The sequence below is a fragment of the Pan troglodytes genome, chromosome 18, assembly GCF_028858775.2.
Source record: "Pan troglodytes isolate AG18354 chromosome 18, NHGRI_mPanTro3-v2.0_pri, whole genome shotgun sequence".
Lineage (NCBI taxonomy): Eukaryota > Metazoa > Chordata > Mammalia > Primates > Hominidae > Pan > Pan troglodytes.
This window is the reverse complement of record NC_072416.2, coordinates 69,112,888-69,125,505: the sequence shown is the minus strand read 5'-3', so window position 1 is coordinate 69,125,505 and position 12,618 is coordinate 69,112,888. Positions and strand designations below refer to the sequence as shown.

Below are 12,618 nucleotides of genomic sequence, written 5' to 3'. Positions count from 1 at the left end.
TTTTTTTTTTTTTATAAGGCCTCTGGCCTTATACCGCTGTTTATTACCTCAGGCAAACTCTCTCTCTCACTCCTTTTCCCTCTCTGTTTCTTTAAATCTCTAAACCACAAAGCAGCATGCCAGCAACACCGTGGGTCAAGATATCAAAAGAGGGAACTTTTATAGGTTTCCTCGATAACATGGACAATAAAAGAAGAAGGGCGCACAAGCAGCATTACTGACCTTATTTGATGCTGTTCAGTAAAGAGAGACGGCTCTTCCACCGCCTGCCCGTGTAGGTCCGGGCCATCGGTGTGTGAAGAGGGAAGCTCTGTATCAACACTTGGTCTGGGTTTTCTTACACTCCTATGCCAAAGCCCTCCAAATGTTTTCAGCAAATAATACCCAAATAAATAGAAGGTTACTGAATACATTAAACTCACTGCAGCAAGAAATTGCTTTTCGACGCCCAGTATATACAGACAAACTGTTTTTCTCCCCACACTCACACATATGAATATCGGTAGGAATTTAGACTCTGCTAAGGACATCTGTGCTATGAAAGCAGAGGTCTGTCTTCCAAATATGATCGCTGTTAATCGGCAGTACTTACGCTGCCATAAGCTATATATTTTGGTGATTAGTATTAGAAGGAGAATGTTGGAGCTCATTGTCATAATGTTTCATGAAGACACATCATGTTGAAACAAAATGCATGTTTCTTTGGCCTGACGTGCCTGCTGGTTTTCATGTCATATGGGTCCAAGAGGAAAATGTCTTTAGCAGCCCTTAGGAATAACTGCTTCCACAACCATATGGGCTAGGCGAAGTCCTAGATGAGTAGAAATGAAACAGAACACTCCTGCTTTCACGTGAAACTCTTTTTTTTTTTTTTTTCCAAATAGTTAAAGTCACTTTAATCATCTATTTTCAAGGAAGATATATTTGCTCTCACAGTAAGAAACTGCAAAGGAAATAACCCCTTTTTTCTTCAGGTCCCCAAAGATCCCAGCTCCTAACTTTTAGTCTCATCAAAATCTCCTAAGAGAATCTAGTCTATGCCTCCATTGTCCAGCCTTAACAGAGAAAAAAGATCAATCATTTGACTAGAAGTAAAAGCAGGAAGAGGAACAAGAGTTATTTTCTCCTATGCTGAAAATTCCATTCCCTGGCTCCTAAGAAGTTGCATACACAGTTTCCTTTGACTTTTTCAAGTATTTTTTAACCACTTGCTCTTTAAATAATACCAGCCTGAAAATCATCTCATTGTCCACCACCTTCACTGTTTTCTAGATGAGATACTGTGCTCGGTGAACATACTCCTCAATGGCAACCAAGACTGTGAACACCATATTTGCCAATTCCAGAGTCAGTCTCACGCAAAGCCATCAACCTGCTCGCTGTCAGAGGCCTCTGAGGACATCAGTGAGGGCTGGGCTGAGCCTAGGCCCACAGAGAGATGCAGGCACGTACTGCTTGGGCTATGCTTCCTAAATGTAGGGATTTCGGACCCAGGAAAATGAGATGCTCTTTTAGAATAGATGGTAGGGGTCATCTCAGAGACCCAGTTTCCCCAGCTGTTTCCAGAAACAGCAGCCCTGGCCCTGCCTACCCAGCAGGAGTTACCCCAAAGCACCAGGCCAGCCTGACCCAGAGCCTCATTCTCCACCCGTCCATCTGCAGCCTGGAGCATGTCTCCACCTTTATGAATATTTATTTTGGGCCCAGCAAATTCATGTGAGATTTGATGTGTCCTTCCCACTCTCCTCTCCACAGACCCCAGGAAGTATTAAACACATGCTATCATCCCAGCACTTTGGGAGGCCAAGGCGGGAGGATCACTTAAGGCCAGGAGTTTGAGACCAACCTGAGCAACATAGCGAGACCTCATCTCTACGACAAATTTAAAAACTTAGCCAGGCCTGGGGGTGCACACCTGTGGTCCCAGCTACTCAAGAGGCTAAGGTGGCAGGATCGCTTGAGCTCAGGAGGTCGAGGCTACAGTGAGCTGTGATCACAGCACTACACTCCAGCCTGGGGGACACAGCAAGACTGGTCTCAAAAAAATAAAAATAAAAATAAAACAGAAAAAGCCATACTATCAAACACACAAAACTAGGAATCCAATTCTATTTATTTGGCAGATGACCTAGAGGCTCCAAAAATGCCAAGAGCAAGTGCTTGGTCCCTGCATGCAGAGACGGACGCCTGGTCCTGCCATCACCCCTTTTCCTTACATGGGACGCTTGGATGAGAGAGAGGCGGCTCGCGAGGCAAATACGGGAGTGCAGTCGCCATTCCTCCTTCTGTCTTCCCTCCCAGCCCTGTCCTCCTGCCCTCCTGTTTGGTGGTTCTCTCTTTTTTTTTTTTTTCCTGAGATGGAGTCTCGCTCTGTCACCCAGGCTGGAGTGCAGTGGCACATCTAGGTTCACCGCAACCTCTGCCTCCTGGGTTCACGCCATTCTCCTGCCTCAGCCTCCTGAGTAGCTAGGTCTACAGGCACCTGCCACCGTGCCTGGCTAATTTTTGTATTTTTAGTAGAGACGGGGTTTCACCATGTTGGCCAGGATGGTCTCGATCTCTTGACCTCGTGATCTGCCCGCCTCGGTCTCCCAAATTGCTTGGATTACAGGCTCGAGCAACCGCGCCCGGCCCTGTTTGGTGGTTCTTTTAGCTTAATGTGGTGACAACACAGCTCCCTTAGTGATGTCAAATCCCTTGCACGAATGCAGAAAGCGTTTTTCTCCCACACACTTTCAAGTGGCCTTAATGGAGCCTGTGGGAAGGCTGATTGCTCACAGTGGAACCAGAACATTTGGGTGGGCCTGGGGCGGGGGCTGCACAGGGCGGGACTGGGCTGAGATGTTTGAATGACAGTATGGTGATGTCAGTGCGACCGGAGCATTTCTAAACATGCAGAATTTTTTTTTTCCCCAACGTCCTTATTTTTATACAACTGAGCTAAATGGACAGACACCTGTCCATTGTGACCACTTGAATTGGTGGAGTTTATATGTCCAGGTGGAATGAGATGACTCTTAACAGGAGTATTTGTCTACAGGGTAACCTCTCATTTTTCAGTGTCACAAACTAGACCCTAAAATACTGAATAAATCTTTTCATGATAAGGCGTTTTTGTAAGTGACTTGATATCATTATCTTCATTTGATATAGCAGGAAATATCTGGATTTAAAAGGAATCTGCATGGGGTTGCCAGACTTAGCTAGTTAAAACAAAAAGATGCCCAGTTAAATGTGAATTTTAGATAAACAATGCACAATTTTTTTAGGTATAAATATGTCTCATGCAATAGTTGAGGCATACTCATACTAAAAAAAAATATCATGTATCTGAAATTCAAATTTAATTGGCATGTTGTATTTTATTTGGGAACCCTAAACCTTCAGAGCGTGTGTGTGTGTGTTGGGAAGGGGTTAGAGCAATGGAACTTCACTCTGTTGTGTAAATTTTGGGGGAAATGTATTCCTAACCCCTGGCTCCTTGCTTGGATAGAAATATGGCCACTGAAGAGAAGATCAGATGAGCTTTGTAGTTTTTAACCGTATATTTCCAGGTGCCTGGGGACCACGGGAAGGAGAAGGGTTGCACAGGCGATCCTGAATCACCACGTGAGGAGGAGGCTGGGCTCGGGCAGGTATGTTTTTCAACACGGCTGTAACAGAGCGCACACAGGTGATTAACATTCCTCTGCTGAGGTTTATGACTTCATTAGAATATTTCTCATCATAACTGAATAGGTAAAAAATACCTGGCTATTAAATACAAGTCTATCCCTCAGGATGACCAGATTATCACTTGAATTTAAAATCTTTCTGAATTTTTAATAGTGCATAACAAATACGATTATTTATGCACTTTCTTCCAGTACTCAACTTGCCAGGCCTACAATTATATGGAACGCCTTCAGTTTCAATGGGAGGGATTAATTGGAGCTGTGCATCTCGGCCTGGTCCCCCCCTTTCCTTGTGACCTGGAGGAAGCCTGTCCGGAATCCTTTGGAGGCACCGGCAGGGCCTGGCTCTGTGTTATTTAGAAACCCCCGGTAATTAGCAGCGGGGAGATGTAAGAGCCGTGGTGTAAAGGGAGCAGCTGGGAATCCATAAAGCTGGCTGATGAGAAAGTCAAGTGGAGGCCTGCCTGGCTGAAACCTCTTCAATAGATCTGTAGTCTGGGCTTGAACCCTGCCCTCTCACCTCAGGGTCCGATATTTCTTTCTTTTCCATTTTTTTCCTCTGCCCAAGTCCCCCGCCCCCACCTGCTCTTCTCCTCCCAGCTTCTCTATCAAGGAATGATGTACTCAGACTGTGAATAAATGCGAGTGACCCCCATCTGCCCACCCCCACTTCCCAGAGCCTTCTGCTGGAGAAGGGGGTGGGGGAGGGGGGAGAGAGAGAGAGGGAGAGAGAGAGCGAGAGAGAGAGAGAGAGAGAGAGACAGAGGGAGAGAGGCAGAGGGAGAAAGGTACAAGAGAGAGAAGGGAAGAGAGAGAGGGAGATAGAGCGAAAAAGGAGGGTCCCCGACTTCCTCACAGGTAATTAAAAGGACTATTTTCAAGGTTGCATGGGCAAAGACAATTCGGCCCTAATGAAGCATCGATCGACTGCAGTAAGGTAGAAAGGAGCTGACATTCATTCAAAGGTACCTTTAACTGTAAGACACTGCACCGGGAATTATTCGTTCTCTGCTGTCATTGCCTAGGACCTGGGTTAGGGAGAGGAAAAGAAAAAGGTGGGGTGGAGGGGAGAGTTTGTTTTACATTTATTGCCGCATCGCCACAAATGCATGTGTCGGGGCTTCTCTTTTCCTTCTCTTCTTTTTAAAAATAGAATCCATCAGAGCACAGTCTCTTTGGATGTAAGGAGGGGGGCCCTCCCCGCTTAGGGTAAATTTTCTTCATTAGTCACGTTTAAAAGCCCACCAATCAGGCCTGCCGGGTCCGGAATTCAGGAGGTCAGCGACAGCCAAGCAGGAACTCTTTGGGAAGGGTAGGGGCATTGCTGGCAGGCTGTAAACCCAAACTCGTTTCCCTCCACGGGTTTGGCCGCTATCTGCTTTGTGCTGGTGTTTGCTATTCCGGGGCAAACCCCAGAAACCTCGAGGGAAACAGAGCTTGGGGAACGGGGACCTATCACTGTGCAAGGGGATGTTGAGGATCCAGCCAAGGGGATGGGGATCTAGCCATAAAGAGACCAAAGATGCTTGTGGGAAGGAGGGTTTCGGCAATCCAGGGAGTGAGACGGGGTTTTCGGGTTGCAGAAGAATGCCAGGTAAAGGTGTGGGAGACAAGCGAGGCTGGGAGTCACCTCCCAGTCCACCTGGGGGACACTTCTTCTGGGTTCCCCGGCCGTGGACATGACTTCTTGTTTTCCTCATTAGCCCTAAAAACATTTGCCTTTGGAGAGGATCCAAATGAGAATAAAAAGATACTAAAGTGCTAGTCGTGCCAAGTCAATGGGGGAGGTCGATGAGGGAGGAGAGTCAGTATCCATTCCAAAACAAGTGGAGTGCTATCTGGAAAGGTTTTGCCCACAGCCCCAGCTCCACTGGATCTTACACGAGGCCCCTCATACAACAATAGCAGGTCCCTTCAGAGCACGAAACACAAAGGGAATTTGCTCTGGTTCAGTCTCCACAGTGAGGCCTCTCGGAAGCTAAAGAGAGTCACTTCCCCCCGACCCCCACCTCTGCTAAAAATAAGCGTGGGGGGCACTCTCAGACCCCCATAATGACATCCAGGGTACCATAAACCTATCCTGTTGGCAGGACATTTCAAATCACGGGCTCTTTCTCCCATTTTCTTTCTCTCTTTCCTTTTCTTCTCAGAATTTATCGTCGTTTCTTGATTTTGCCTTTAATTTTGGTTTGGTTTTAGAGGGAGGGGGTGGCAGGGTATATTATTTAACTTGATAAACAGCATTAGCACAGCGCTGGGCCGCCTCCTGGCTTCGGCGTCTCTCTCCTATTTTTTCATTTGTGTTTACTTTTCTAAGACATCCCCTTAGCTGAAGGAGGATACTTCCCACATATTGCACTATAGGCCATTCACGCAAAAGGATAATTTATTGGCCGCACAGCCTCTGAAGTTGAATTTTTAAAAAGAAAAATCGGAGCCCAGTTTCCCCAGGTTTGCTGCATTCACTTGTCTTTAGTTTGTGCTCTTCTTCTTGCCTTTATCTTTGAAACAGTTTATGACATTCTATTTATCAATTTGATGCTGTTTCCTCCTGGTTGTTATTTATTTACTTATTCATTTTGTGCTGCCAAAGAACAGGTCAGGAAACAGAGGCAGAAATTGGGTGGAACACCTGCTGAAATTAAAAAAAAAAAAAAGTTTTCCCCTAAAAAATGACTAAACTGCAGCCCAGCAGATCCTACCCGCATTAATTTGGCTGAACAACAAGATATTGCAGGGGACAAACTCTGAATAAAGCAGTTCCGAGTTCCCAGAATTGGCACAGCTCAGCCTAAACAATGACGGCTTCCTATTCACCTTAACCCAGCTTTTCAAAAGAACATCCCCAGAAACACAAAGCATCAGCGGGAAATGGCAATTTTATGAATCCTAATCAATCAAAGGGCTTATTAACTCAATGTGAAGCCAGATTAAAATCTTTAATTATAAATCGTGCTAAAAGGAAAAACAAAATGTACTTATGGTACATCGAAAATTCCGGATATTAACATAGTTGCTATTATCTCTTGCAATATTAAATTCCCCCTCCCTTTCCCCCACTACAGCCTCACCTTTTTCTATTACTAAAGAACAGGGCTACAGAACCCAAATCATTTTTCCCCTCGATTTATTAAAATGTATTCTTTTTCTCCCCCTGTGCATCCAATAGGTTTCTGGGAAGCTGCGTTGGAGGCTGTAGGACCGGGTATGAGAAATCCCATTACTGAGCCCCGGGCAGCTAGGGTTTCAGTGTGATGCTGGAGGTAGTTTGGGTAGCTGTTTATTAAGAGGGCAGAGTTGGTATTACAGGGTCGGTAGTTGTTTTGTTTTGTTTTCTTTTTGGGGGGGGGCGGGTAGGAAGAGGACAGCAATCAGATGTGGAGCATTTTTGCTAATGAAAGCGGCATGCGTGTCTGTGCTCGTAGGATTGATTGGCAGGAGTGGAGATTGCCAGCCCCAGGAAGGGTCCTCGCTTTAAGCCATGGTGTGAGAAAAAGCTTTGGGTGCTGCTGTTGCTGCTGCTGCTGCTGCTGCTGTTGCTTCTTCTTTGGCTTCTTCTTCTCCTTTTTTAATCAGGCAGACATTTGGGAAATGACCACAGCAAATTTAATCACAGTTGGGGGGTGAGGGGGGAGGGAGGCAGAGCAGAGACTGTGATTCACATGTTTTATTTATTTGTTCAGAGTCACGGCCATCCTATTGTGTGTCCCTCATTCTGTCATTTCAGGCCCCTCCGACCCACCCCCTACCCCTGTCCCCATTGTTAATGTAAGAGGCAGAGAATATAACCACATTTTGTAATAATAACATATCCAACGTTGCAAAAGCAGGCACCTCATCTTGAGAGGGGTCCTTTTCTTACATTGAAATGATAGAAAAACAAAAAGAAAAGAAAAAGAAATCTCTCCATCCTAATGACAATGTAGGATGGAGAGATTTGTTCTTTGTGTAAAAATGCAGTGATGTTCCTAGCTAGGGTACATGCCCCATTTCCTCCCCTCCTGCACATCGGCTATGGTACTATTCTATTTTTACATTTACAGAGCAAGCCCCATGTTACCAAATTGGCTTTAAATTAAATATAAAGGGAGCGAAGGAAAGGAAGAAAGAAAGAAAAAAAAAAAACCTGTACAATCAAAGCTAATAAAAAGAAAGTAATACCCTGGTTTAAATTAAATCCTACTTCATTCCTTTTGTTCAAAGTTCAGAATTTCTTTATCTCAGCCTCTCTCCTGAAACATTCCTTTTCTTTGACTTTTCCTTTAGTTCCAGGGACAGGAAGCCCTCGTCCCCAAATGAGGTCTCTAAAGATCCTTGCCACTTTCCTTGCTAATCCTAGAACTAGGTTTCAACCATGGATGGGGGGTTTGTCAAGAGGGGAGAGACAGCTTTCACTGGCAAAAATCTTGATAGTGAGTAGGGCTTGATTTTCATAATACAAGGTCGACTCTGTGCTCTTTTTATCTGAACACTAGGTCTAAAATGCCTTATTTAAACCTGACTCAAGAGAGGGACATGTCCCTGATGGACACAAACCCAGTCTGCCCCAGTGACACATCCTGGCTCCCTCCCAGCTGTGCGCCTTCCTCAAACATTCAGGATCCTTCCAAACCATATTCTTGTAGCTACTGCTATTTCAAAAGTGCAGGAAAAATATGGTTTTCCTGATTACTTTGGAACTTGTGAACACAGACGCAATGCTCAATGTTACTTTAAACACATTTACTAACATCTTTATATGCTTGAAGCAAATAAAGATTTACCCAAATGCTGCTTTAGCATCTGAAAACTTGCAGAACCCCATTTTGGTTGCTCTGTAACCACACTTACACAGTCCTTGCTATAAACACACGAGTCTGGTTTTTCTTCTGCAAATATGTATGATTTCTGTTTAGCTCCATCCCTCCTTGATTTTTCTGCCTTTGCAGACTGATAATTTTGTAGTTATCTAAATGGACAAATATAGCCAGAGGAAAAGATCCTAAATCAGTTTTCATGGCTAAAGTGCACACGGAATCCATTTTGGCAAAAAGCACTCAAATTCTCAGAATTCCTCTAAATCCTTAAATGCCACACGGCTGTGATATTCCTTTGAAGACGAGCATTGGACCTAATAAACCGAACACTGGAGGCACAGATCTCGTCTTCTTTAGTTCTTGCAACAGCTTTTCACTAAATTCAAAAAAGACCTTTTGTGCTTAACTGGGTTTTCATTTCATTGCTTTTAAATTTGTTAAGCTTGACTTCTGACACTTTGGGTGTTTAGCCTTTTTTTTTTTTTTTTTTTAAGTGCAATTATATAATAAATATTTGTGCTTCCAGAAAGGAAGACATTCATCTGTTATTAATGCTCGTATACAAAGAATAAAATGTACTTCACTCTTTGTTAGAAATAACCCACATAAATATGTACATTTTTAAAAAAATCATCTTTAAACAATGGCATAAACTATTTTTGAAATAACACACAGAAACATGGTATATACAACGTATTCACTCCACTAGAAGGTGTAAACAAAATATAAAAAAAATTAATAAAGCCAAGAAGGAAAGATAACTTGTATAAATAATTATGTAAATAAAACGTGCCTTTGAATAGCTATGTAAACAAATTAGACATCAAATGATAAAAAGCACAGTTAGTAAATTACGATTCTCTATAAAAAATATGAAACTATTTGACTTTTCCCATTGATTTACTTTCCCAGTTCACTTCAGCAAATGAAAAAATATGAGTGGAGACGGCTCTCAGCAGCTAAAATATGAAAATAGGCATTTGTTTTTGTTTTTCTTTTAAAAAAATGTATATGCAATTTTAGTTACTTCTCAGAAATTACAAAAGGGACATTTAGGAATTGTTCACAAGGTGATGCTTTGAGATTAAATTTTCTTTTGATACACTTTTAAAAATATTCAGATACACAGTTTTGAAAATATTCACCTCTTAGGTGAGGATCGTCTCAATCTAATAGAAATGTTTTTTTTCCTTTTCTGCCTAAAGGAAAATGATTTTAAAATTATTTTCTGAAGAAATATTGCATGGAAATCAATATGAAAAATAGCATTATTAGTAAGTGGAACATAATTCTTAAACATTTTAGTCCACTTATTTTCAGGTATTTCAAATATATTTAAAATATTTTTCATATATATTTTTATCCACATCACAATTCTTGTTGGGTGTTAATACAGGTTCTTTTTTTCTTTAATGTCAGGAAGAAAACGGCAGTCATGATAGGAAGAGAATATTTACGTTTTTCTATCTTCTTTAGTTTTGTTTCAAATCCAAATAAATAGGAATGTAAAAATGGTTTAAATGGTTATTTTAGAACTCTGCAGGGAATCTTCTCTTTAAAACTATTTCAAGCCTTTTCTAAAGATTTCTCACATCAGTATTATGTTGTTGGTTTCCTTTTGAAAAACACTCTGCTTCTTAAAGAACCTTATAATTTAAATGTATTTCCTATGCATATGGTTTTGTCAAAATCCCAGTCCAAACACAGAAAATGCCCCGGGTCTCCTTACCACCTCCAAAGCTAATGTTTATAGGCCAGCTTAAATCTGAGCAGAAAATATTCACCACAACTCCTGGCTTTTTTTTCTTCTTTTTCTTCTTCTTTCTTTCTTTCTTTTTCTGGATCTGACGAGCGCTACATTTGATATAGAGACTGATTTTTTTTTTTCCCATCAAAATTACATGAGAAGCAAAAAGCTGGAATCTAAGGCTCTAGACAAACTGGGTGGGTCCCCTCACTCCTGTCTTTTCTCAGTGTCAGACTCTATGTTTAGATAAAACAATTTATCTTTATCATTTTCAAGCTGGTCAGACGGGCGAGGGGTAGGAGGTGCGAAGGGTGGAGGGGTGAGGGAAAAGGTGATTGTTTCACTTGTTGTCAGAGGGCATTGATCAGCCCTGCTGTCTGCTGGTCTCCGAGGTGAGGCCAGGTCCCCCAGGAGTACTTTGGGACTGGGCCGTGTCAGGGCAAAGCTGTATTGAGTCATGACCCAGATGACGGCTCATTGAGGCAAACGGGTATTGGCGTCCAAATCATTCTGAGACACCCTCAGTAACACTTAAACCAGTCCACTCCGTTAATGTCAGGTCACGGGGGACACATTTAGCCCCCTCTGCTGACCATTAGACCCTTTGATGGAGTGGACGATAAACTTGACGGGACAAGCTGGACCCTGCACTTGAGTCTGCCTATGTTTACAGTAGGCCCAGTGTGAGGCTGGCCTTTGGAGAACGCCCGCCGTCCCTGTGGCCAGGTCCTCTAGGGACTCTGGCCCTTTTACACCACACAGGATAAAACAGAACTAAAACTAGTTTTAATGTTCCAGCATCAAAGGGAGAAAAACAAGCCACCGTGATCCTTCGCAAAGTTTTTCAACAATGAGGTCAGATACAAACTGTGGATGAAGTGGTCTGGCTCTACCATTTTGTAATTTTTATTTCTTGCTTTGATTTTTCTCTTTCTTCTAAGCACCGCTTATATAGTGCAGGTATTTTGAAATCCATTTGTTATACCTTCTGTGGCAAAGAACAAAAAGAATTCCTTATTGTTTCCCAGGGAAGTAGAGAAGAATTCAACAAAAATTCACTCTGTTGTGATCATAAGGTTTCCAAGGCAGTCTTCTGAAAGGGAATTATTTTATTTTGTATTACCAAACATCAAATATATTTTGGGGAGAGAGGGGAATAGGAATCTAAAGCTAATTGCATTTCCCATTGATGGGAGCATTAGCCTAAAACAAACTTGAGCTTGGAAATGAATCTAAAGTACAAACTAACAAAAACCAAGTCTTTGTTAACATTCAAAGGGTGAATTAATAATCATTATTGCTACTATTTAAACAAATTATACCTAAATCTTCTGTTACACGAGAGATTGCTACTGTTTACTTTTGCTGCTTTCCCACCAGCAAAACGGCCTCTGGTTTGACAGAGCAGATTTTCTGGTATTAAAACGCTTTTATCCTAGTTTTAACACCTTGTCTGAATTCCTCTTGAGAATTAACTGATATTGCATGAGAAGGGAAAATGCGAGGGGGTTTTCAAATGGCCCCCACACTCAAAAACTCAGTTCAACAGAAACAACCCTCCCTTCTTCAAACAATACCAGTTACTAAGTACACAATTAGCATGAAGAAAAAAAAAGTACAAATGAGCTAACTAATATGACCAAATTATGCATCTGTTTTGTCTTAAAAGTAAATATCTAATTAAAAAGATAATCTAGTTACCAAACTATTAACTGTCCTTCTGATAAATAAGGAAGCAGCTGTGGGTTATGTTTAACCAAGGGTGAGGGAGGTGTAGTCACTCTCAGGTTCTCATTGCCTACTTTGCATTATCCAAACCTGAGAGACTTTTCCAGAGTTCATATTCTTTGTTTCCTAATGCAGTCTGGAACCTTTAGAGCTGGCTAAAATTCAGAAGTGTTTCTCTTAAAAGGTGTCAGTTTATCAAGCCATAAAGATTACATCTCATTTTCATATCAATGTACATAGCTTCATTCCAGAGAAATTGGATAAATTAGAACATGTACCCACAGCCCACTTGATTACATCCTGTCCCTGAAGCTTGAAAGTAAGACTTATAGATTCAGAGACTTCAAATGATTTCAGGGAGTTTATATTTTGGTATGGTTTTGGAAGAGGTGTTAGAGTAACTTGTTTCCTTTCCATGTGCTATTAATATTGTGTGTATAATGCATACATATAAACAAGTATCATCAACATTTACTAACTCCATCTTGATGTTTTATGTTGAAAGGATAGAGATAATTCTAGCATAGATGTGTCTGTGAGTGAATGAGTGAGTGTGTGTGTGTGTGTGAGAGAGAGAGAGACAGAGAGAGAGAGAAAGAGAGAGAAAGCACACAGTCATGTATCTTTTACTCATCTCATCCAAATAGACTTCTAACTACAGCCCTAACTCAAG

General features: G+C 42.0%; 1 long non-coding RNA gene across 1 annotated transcript in view; it reads right to left on the bottom strand.

Moving 5' to 3' along the window:
* LOC112205884 (uncharacterized) overlaps positions 1–12,618 on the bottom strand; it is a 423,180-nt gene that overhangs the window by 282,706 nt on the left and 127,856 nt on the right. The gene's annotated exons all lie outside the window — the stretch shown is intronic.